At 39.4% G+C, this 10,094-nt stretch overlaps 1 protein-coding gene across 1 annotated transcript in view; it reads right to left on the bottom strand.

Moving 5' to 3' along the window:
• Nucleotides 1-10,094, bottom strand: part of LOC128661095 (V-type proton ATPase subunit C 1) — a 229,817-nt gene that overhangs the window by 32,232 nt on the left and 187,491 nt on the right. The gene's annotated exons all lie outside the window — the stretch shown is intronic.

The following is a 10,094-nucleotide window of genomic DNA, read 5'->3' as shown; positions in this document are numbered from 1 at the left end:
TTCACCAAATTTTCACCACAGTGTCTTAAAGCCTTAAAAGTATTGCACACCAAATTTGGAAGCTTTAACCCTTAAAATAACGTTTTGAACTTTAACCCCTTTACAGTCCCTGGTATCTGCTTTGCTGAGACCCAACCAAGCCCAAAGGGGAATACGATACCAAATGACGCCTTCAGAAAGTCTTTTCTAAGTATCAGAGCTCCTCTCACATGCGACTGCATGCCATGCCTCTCAAAAACAAGTGCGCAACACCGGCGCGAAAATGAGGCTCTGCCTATGCTTTGGGAAAGCCCCTAAAGAATAAGGTGTCTAAAACAGTGCCTGCCGATATTATTATATCAAAATACCCAAATAAAATGATTCCTCAAGGCTAAATGTGTGTTAATAATGAATCGATTTAGCCCAGAAAAAGTCTACAGTCTTAATAAGCCCTTGTGAAGCCCTTATTTACGATCGTAATAAACATGGCTTACCGGATCCCATAGGGAAAATGACAGCTTCCAGCATTACATCGTCTTGTTAGAATGTGTCATACCTCAAGCAGCAAGAGACTGCTCACTGTTCCCCCAACTGAAGTTAATTGCTCTCAACAGTCCTGTGTGGAACAGCCATGGATTTTAGTGACGGTTGCTAAAATCATTTTCCTCATACAAACAGAAATCTTCATCTCTTTTCTGTTTCTGAGTAAATAGTACATACCAGCACTATTTCAAAATAACAAACTCTTGATTGAATAATAAAAACTACAGTTAAACACTAAAAAACTCTAAGCCATCTCCGTGGAGATGTTGCCTGTACAACGGCAAAGAGAATGACTGGGGTAGGCGGAGCCTAGGAGGGATCATGTGACCAGCTTTGCTGGGCTCTTTGCCATTTCCTGTTGGGGAAGAGAATATCCCACAAGTAAGGATGACGCCGTGGACCGGACACACCTATGTTGGAGAAAAAATGATTAAATCAAATGCATTATCCCAAATATGAAACTGACTGTCTGAAAAATAAGGAAAGTTGAACATTCTGAGTCAAGGCAAATAAATGTTTGAATACATATATTTAGAACTTTATAAACAAAGTGCCCAACCATAGCTTAGAGTGTCACAGAAAATAAGATTTACTTACCCCAGGACACTCATCTACATGTTTGTAGAAAGCCAAACCAGTACTGAAACGAGAATCAGCAGAGGTAATGGTATATATAAGAGTATATCGTCGATCTGAAAAGGGAGGTAAGAGATGAATCTCTACGACCGATAACAGAGAACCTATGAAATAGACCCCGTAGAAGGAGATCACTGCATTCAAATAGGCAATACTCTCCTCACATCCCTCTGACACTGCACGCTGAGAGGAAAACCGGGCTCCAACTTGCTGCGGAGCGCATATCAACGTAGAATCTAGCACAAACTTACTTCACCACCTCCATCGGAGGCAAAGTTTGTAAAACTGAATTGTGGGTGTGGTGAGGGGTGTATTTATAGGCATTTTAAGGTTTGGGAAACTTTGCCCCACCTGGTAGGAATGTATATCCCATACGTCACTAGCTCATGGACTCTTGCTAATTACATGAAAGAAATAATGCTGCACAAAAGCTTTCAAAGCGTTTACTGAGAGCACTGAATGAGTTGGGGCGGAGCTTTTAACTGTAAAAAAGGAGGGAAATATTTGGCGCCAAAAAAGGTGCGAAATTATGACGTGTCACGCATGACAAATAGCTTCATCACATGCGCGTTTGGACAAAAATTTTAAATGCTCTGCCATACTAAAGCAGGTAAAAAAAAAAAAAAAAACGGCTTGCTGGGCAATATAAAAAGTTTAACAAAAATAAAGTTAACAGAATGGATTACAATGTGGTTATGAGAGACCTAAATATAGCATCCTCCAAATTTATAAAATAATAAATAGCTAAAAAAAAAAAACACAAAAAAACCCCTATATGTTTCACAGACTCTACCAACCTTGACAAATATTTAGCCACTAAAAAAAAATTGCTAAAAAAGAGCTCTGAAATACTGACTCAAGGCATGTATAACAACTTGTATTTAAAAAGTGCCCAATCTATAGCTGAGAGTGTCTTAAATGAAAAGAAAGTATATACTTACCGCATAAGACACCCATCAACATATAGCAGACAGCAAAACCAGTACTGAAACATATCAGCAGAGGTAATGGTAGAGGAGTATAATGTTGATCTGTAAAGGGAGGCAGCAGATGAATCCCTGCGACCGATTTACAGAGAGCCTTATGAATAGATTTCCCATAGGCGAAAACATTGTATCATCAGGCAATACTCCCTTCACATCCCTCAGACAAACACTGCATTTAGAGAGGAACTGGGCTTCAATATGCTTAGAAGCGCCTTTCACTGAAGAAATCAAGCACATCATGCTTCACCACCTTGTGAGGAGGCAATGTTTTTAAAACTAAGGTATGAGTGAGGGGGAGGTGTATTTATAGGCATTTGAGGTTTGGAAAATTTTGTCTACTCCTGGTAGGAATGTATATCCCATCAGTAACTGGCTTGTGGACTCTTGCCACCTATATGAAAGAGAGATGAAGCACGATTAAAGCTGACATACGCATGTCAGCAGCACACTACAGAAAACAAGAATTTAAATAACAATTACTCACCTATTAGGCATCCAAAGTACTTGACCACTTGCAAAAAATTACTGCTTCCAGTAGACAGCAGAGGATCTATGAATATGGAGTTTAACGACTATTCAAAAGGAGGCAGCTAGGTACCGATCCCCTTGACACCTGTGGCAAGCCTGTGACTAATTCCTACTGGGTGTATTTGTGCCATTACTCCCAAAGCTTCCCTCTGTCAAACAGTAGCTCTCGGAGGGGAAACTGGGCATCAAATCAGTCTGAGTACCCCTCACACTGAATAAGATCTGGTGGACCTTCATTAATAAGACTTGTTTCTAGTAAAGTGGAAGGGGTTTTAAGGGCTCTTGAAGTTCTGGGAAAATTTGCCTCCTCCTGTTGGCTAGAAGAGGTATTTCCCCAGGAGTAATGTCTTGTGGACTCTCACCACCTTTATGAAAGAAATTCTCTCAGTTTAGAAAACAAACTTCAACACAATGTTGAAAATTATTTTAAGTTCTCTATATTAGCTACATTACTGGAACAATGTGTGTGAATTTATTGCTACTACTTAAAAGGGACACTGAACCCAAACCTGGGTGCTAAGCTGTTTTAAGTTTTTTTATTAAAAAAAAATAAAAAAAATTTATTAATTTTTTTTTGCTTTTTCAGGTCCCCAATACTTACACTGTTGGAAAGGTTAGGTGATTACTTTTCCAAAGGTGGGTCTTGGGGGTCTGTAGCTGCTTAAATGCCTGAGATACAAGCTTCTAAGCAGCATGCCCCCTGCTTCTATACTTAACATTATTAATGTTAAATAAAGTTGCGTGGTAACGTCAACATGTCATTGCGCGTGACGTCACCGCACATAACGTGAAGCCTGGCGATGCCTGTCAATATGCAGGTCCAATCGCCGGGGTAGGAGCAGGTGGGAGCCCCCAGATCTCCCTCAAGGTGGGAGAGTGCTAGCGACCGTCATTAGCACCAGAGTGGGAAACTCTGCGACGGCTCAGAGCCGTCGTTAGCACTCAAGGGGTTCATTTAATGAAAGGATAGACCATAAACCAACAGATTCCACATTCAGGTCAGTTTTAATATTGGTCTGTAAATAGCAGATAATTTGTGTGTGAAAAACAGATGAGAATGTTTTGAACTTACAAAAGTTTGACAATTTTTAAAGGGACATTCAACACTGCCCACAACAATAACCTATGTTTCTAAACTAAGTATAAAGAGCAAGCTTCAACGTTCCCCCTTTCTCTTACTTACTGCCTTCACTGTTCAATCCTCATTGATAACTTCAAAATGTGTCTCCTAATATGGCTGCTTAACTCCCCCCACTGTGACGTACAGCTCGTCTTCTTGAAACTAGCCGGCACTTCTATCTAATTTCTCCTACTTCAATCCCAGCGCGTTCACGGGCATTAGCGCATGCGCGATACAATAGGAACATTAAAAGCGGAACCATAATAACCCAAGTTGTTTCCGTTCCGGCAAACTAATTTGTTGATGCGGATAGTGTTATTACCTAACACAACGTAATAGAGTGCTGTAAGTAATATCAGCGTAACGGAAACAACTTCGATTGTTTTGGTTCCGCTTTTAGTGTTCCTAGTATATTGCGCATGCGCTAACGACCGTGAACGCGCTTGGATTTCAGTCCGGGGAATGGGCTCTCATTGGCTGCTAGTTTGAGAAAGAAGGCGAAGACGTCACGGTGGGGGGAGTTAGGAAGACATATTAGGACACCAATTTGGAAGATAACAATGACGATTCAACAGTGAAGGCGGTAAGTAAGAGAAAGGGGGCACCTTGCAGCTTGATCGTTTTATTTAGTTTTGAAACATAGATTAATGTTGTGGGCAGTGTTGAATGTCCCTTTAACTTGATGCTTTTAAAAAGTAAAATATAATTAAATTCAGCTGTAACCACATCTATATTCTGAGACAACTCTTTATATTTTTGTTTTGATGTCACTGCCTTTTATTCAAAAATCCTATTAAAAAGTTTCTCATTATAAAGATGCCCATAATGAACTGAAAAACATAATTTATGTAAGAACTTACCTGATAAATTCATTTCTTTCATATTAGCAAGAGTCCATGAGCTAGTGACGTATGGGATATACATTCCTACCAGGAGGGGCAAAGTTTCCCAAACCTCAAAATGCCTACAAATACACCCCTCACCACACCCACATATCAGTTTAACGAATAGCCAAGAAGTGGGGTGATAAGAAAAAAGTGCGAAAGCATAAAAAATAAGGAATTGGAATAATTGTGCTTTATACAAAAAAATCATAACCACCACAAAAAGGGTGGGCCTCATGGACTCTTGCTAATATGAAAGAAATGAATTTATCAGGTAAGTTTTTACATAAATTATGTTTTCTTTCATGTAATTAGCAAGAGTCCATGAGCTAGTGACGTATGGGATAATGACTACCCAAGATGTGGATCTTTCCACGCAAGAGTCACTAGAGAGGGAGGAATAAAATAAAAACAGCCAATTCCGCTGAAAAATAATCCACACCCAAAATAAAGTTTAAATTTTATAATGAAAAAAACTGAAAACATAAGCAGAAGATTCAAACTGAAACAGCTGCCTGAAGTACTTTTCTACCAAAAACAGCTTCAGAAGAAGAAAACACATCAAAATGGTAGAATTTAGTAAAAGTATGCAAAGAAGACCAAGTGGCTGCTTTGCAAATCTGATCAACCGAAGCTTCATTCCTAAACGCCCAGGAAGTGGAAACTGACCTAGTAGAATGAGCTGTAATCCTTTGAGGCGGAGTCTTACCCGACTCGACATAAGCATGATGAATTAAAGATTTCAACCAAGATGCCAAAGAAATGGCAGAGGCCTTCTGACCTTTCCTAGAACCGGAAAAGATAACAAATAGACTAGAAGTCTTTCGGAAATTCTTAGTAGCATCAACATAATATTTTAAAGCTCTAACTACATCCAAAGAATGCAATGATTTCTCCTTAGAATTCTTAGGATTAGGACATAATGAAGGAACCACAATTTCTCTACTAATGTTGTTGGAATTCACAACCTTAGTTAAAAATTCAAAAGAAGTTCGCAACACCGCCTTATCCTGATGAAAAATCAGAAAAGGAGACTCACAAGAAAGAGCAGATAATTCAGAAACTCGTCTGGCAGAAGAGATGGCCAAAAGAAACAAAACTTTCCAAGAAAGTAATTTAATGTCCAACGAATGCATAGGTTCAAACGGAGGAGCTTGAAGAGCCCCCAGAACCAAATTCAAACTCCAAGGAGGAGAAATTGACTTAATGACAGGTTTTATACGAACCAAAGCTTGTACAAAACAATGAATATCAGGAAGATTAGCAATCTTTCTGTGAAAAAGAACAGAAAGAGCAGAGATTCCTTTCAAGGAACTTGCAGACAAACCTTTATCCAAACCATCCTGAAGAAACTGTAAAATTCTCGGAATTCTAAAAGAATGCCAGGAAAAATGATGAGAAAGACACCAAGAAATATAAGTCTTCCAGACTCTATAATATATCTCCCTAGATACAGATTTACGAGCCTGTAACATAGTATTAATCACAGAGTCAGAGAAACCTCTTTGACCAAGAATCAAGCGTTCAATCTCCATACCTTTAAATTTAAGGATTTGAGATCCTGATGGAAAAAAGGACCTTGCGACAGAAGGTCTGGTCTTAACGGAAGAGTCCACGGTTGGCAAGAGGCCATCCGGACAAGATCCGCATACCAAAACCTGTGAGGCCATGCTGGAGCTACCAGCAGAACAAACGAGCATTCCTTCAGAATCTTGGAGATCACTCTTGGAAGAAGAACTAGAGGCGGAAAGATATAAGCAGGATGATACTTCCAAGGAAGTGACAATGCATCCACTGCTTCCGCTTGAGGATCCCTGGATCTGGACAGATACCTGGGAAGTTTCTTGTTTAGATGAGAGGCCATCAGATCTATTTCTGGAAGCCCCCACATTTGGACAATCTGAAGAAATACCTCTGGGTGAAGAGACCATTCGCCCGGATGCAACGTTTGGCGACTGAGATAATCCGCTTCCCAATTGTCTATACCTGGGATATGAACCGCAGAGATTAGACAGGAGCTGGATTCCGCCCAAACCAGAATTCGAGATACTTCTTTCATAGCCAGAGGGCTGTGAGTCCCTCCTTGATGATTGATGTATGCCACAGATGTGACATTGTCTGTCTGAAAACAAATGAACGATTCTCTCTTTAGAAGAGGCCAAGAATGAAGAGCTCTGAAAATTGCACGGAGTTCCAAAATATTGATCGGTAATCTCACCTCCTGAGATTCCCAAACCCCTTGTGCCGTCAGAGACCCCCACACAGCTCCCCAACCTGTAAGACTTGCATCTGTTGAGATTACAGTCCAGGTCGGAAGAACAAAAGAAGCCCCCTGAACTAAACGATGGTGATCTGTCCACCACGTCAGAGAGTGTCGTACAATCGGTTTTAAAGATATTAATTGAGATATCTTTGTGTAATCCCTGCACCACTGCTTCAGCATACAGAGCTGAAGAGGTCGCAAAGGGGATCGCGTCCGATGCAGCAGTCATAAGACCTAGAATTTCCATGCATAAGGCTACCGAAGGGAATGATTGTGACTGAAGGTTTCGACAAGCTGATATCAATTTTAGACGTATCTTGTCTGTCAAAGATAGAGTCATGGACACTGAATCTATCTGGAAACCCAAAAAGATTACCCTTGTCTGAGGAATCAATGAACTTTTTAGTAAATTGATCCTCCAAACATGATCTTGAAGAAACAACACAAGTCGATTCGTATGAGATTCTGCTAAATGTGAAGACTGAGCAAGTACCAAGATATCGTCCAAATAAGGAAATACCACAATACCCTGATTACAGACAGAAGGGCACCGAGAACCTTTGTAAAAATTCTTGGAGCTGTTGCTAGGCAAAACGGCAGAGCCACAAACTGGTAATGCTTGTTTAGGAACGAGAATCTCAGAAACTGATAGTGATCTGGATGAATCGGAATATGCAGATATGCATCCTGTAAATCTATTGTAGACATATAATGCCCTTGCTGAACAAAAGGCAGGATAGTCCTTACAGTTACCATCTTGAATGTTGGTATCCTTATATAACGATTCAATATTTTTAGATCCAGAACTGGTCTGAAGGAATTCTCCTTCTTTGGTACAATGAAGAGATTTGAATAAAACCCCAGCCCCTGTTCCAGAACTGGAACTGGCATAATTACTCCAGCCAACTCTAGATCTGAAACACATTTCAGAAATGCTTGAGCCTTCGCTGGATTTACTGGGACACAGGAAAGAAAAAATCTCTTTGCAGGAGGCCTTATCTTGAAGCCAATTCTGTACCCTTCCGAAACAATATTCTGAATCCAAAGATTGTGAACGGAATTGATCCAATTTCCTTTGAAAAAACGTAATCTGCCCCCTACCAGCTGAGCTGGAATGAGGGCCGCACCTTCATGTGGACTTAGGAGCTGGCTTTGATTTTCTAAAAGGCTTGGATTTATTCCAGACTGGAGATGGTTTCCAAACTGATACCGTTCCTGAGGATGAAGGATCAGGCTTTTGTTCCTTGTTGTGACGAAAGGAACGAAAACGATTATTAGACCTAAATTTACCTTTAGATTTTTTATCCTGTGGTAAAAAGTTCCTTTCCCTCCAGTAACAGTTGAGATAATAGAGTCCAACTGAGAACCAAATAATTTATTACCCTGGAAAGAAAGGGAAAGCAGAGTAGACTTAGAAGACATATCAGCATTCCAAGTTTTAAGCCATAAAGCTCTTCTAGCTAAAATAGCTAGAGACATATACCTGACATCAACTCTAATGATATCAAAGATGGCATCACAAATAAAATTATTAGCATGTTGAAGAAGAATAATAATGCTATGAGAATTATGATCTGTTACTTGTTGCGCTAAAGCTTCCAACCAAAAAGTTGAAGCTGCAGCAACATCCGCCAAAGATATAGCAGGTCTAAGAAGATTACCTGAACACAAGTAAGCTTTTCTTAGAAAGGATTCAATTTTCCTATCTAAAGGATCCTTAAAGGAAGTACCATCTGCCGTAGGAATGGTAGTACGCTTAGCGAGAGTAGAGACAGCCCCATCAACCTTAGGGATTTTGTCCAAAAATTCTAATCTGTCAGATGGCACAGGATATAATTGCTTAAAACGTTTAGAAGGAGTAAATGAATTACCCAAATTATTCCATTCCCTGGAAATTACTTCAGAAATAGCACCAGGAACAGGAAAAACTTCTGGAATAACTACAGGAGATTTAAAAACCTTATCTAAACGTTTAGATTTAGTATCAAGAGGACCAGAATCCTCAATTTCTAATGCAATTAGGACTTCTTTAAGTAAAGAACGAATAAATTCCATTTTAAATAAATATGAAGATTTATCAGCATCAACCTCTGAGACAGAATCCTCTAAATCAGAAGAACCAATATCAGTATCAGAATGATGATGTTCATTTAAAAATTCATCTGAAAAATGAGAAGTTTTAAAAGATTTTTTACATTTACTAGAAGGAGGAATAACAGACATAGCCTTCTTAATGGATTTAGAAACAAAATCTCTTATGTTATCAGGAACACTCTGAGTATTAGATGTTGATGGAACAGCAACAGGTAATGTAACTTTACTAAAGGAAATATTATCTGCATTAACAAGTTTGTCATGACATTCAATACAAACAATAGCTGGAGGAACAGCTACCAAAAGTTTACAGCAGATACACTTAGCTTTGGTAGCTCCAGCACCAGGCAGCGATTTTCCAGAAGTATCTTCTGACTCAGCTTCAACATGGGACATCTTGCAATATGTAATAGAAAAAACAACATATAAAGCAAAATTTATCAAATTCCTTAAATGACAGTTTCAGGAATGGGAAAAAATGCCAGTGAACAAGCTTCTAGCAACCAGAAGCAATAAAAAATGAGACTTAAATAATGTGGAGACAAAAGCGACGCCCATATTTTTTTAGCGCCTAAATGCTTTTGGCGCTAAAAATGACGCCACATCCGGAACGGCAACATTTTTGGCGCAAAGGAACGTCAAAAATGACGCAACTTCCGGCGACACGTATGACGCCGGAAACAGAAAAAAAAATTTGCGCCAAAAAAGTCTGCGCCAAGAATGACGCAATAAAATGAAGCATTTTCAGCCCCCGCGAGCCTAACAGCCCACAGGGAAAGTCAAATTGATAAGGTAAGAGAAAAATTTGTTTTATTCAAATGCATTAACCCAAATATGAAACTGACTGTCTGAAAATAAGGAATGTTGAACATCCTGAGTCAAGGCAAATAAATGTTTGAATACATATATTTAGAACTTTATAAAAAAGTGCCCAACCATAGCTTAGAGTGTCACAGAAAATAAGACTTACTTACCCCAGGACACTCATCTACATGTTGTAGAAAGCCAAACCAGTACTGAAACGAAAATCAGCAGAGGTAAATGGTATATATATAAGAGTA

Source organism: Bombina bombina, chromosome 5 (genome assembly GCF_027579735.1).
Source record: "Bombina bombina isolate aBomBom1 chromosome 5, aBomBom1.pri, whole genome shotgun sequence".
Taxonomy (NCBI): Eukaryota; Metazoa; Chordata; class Amphibia; order Anura; family Bombinatoridae; genus Bombina; species Bombina bombina.
Note: the sequence above shows the minus strand (reverse complement) of the source record. Positions and strands in the feature narration are given on the sequence as shown.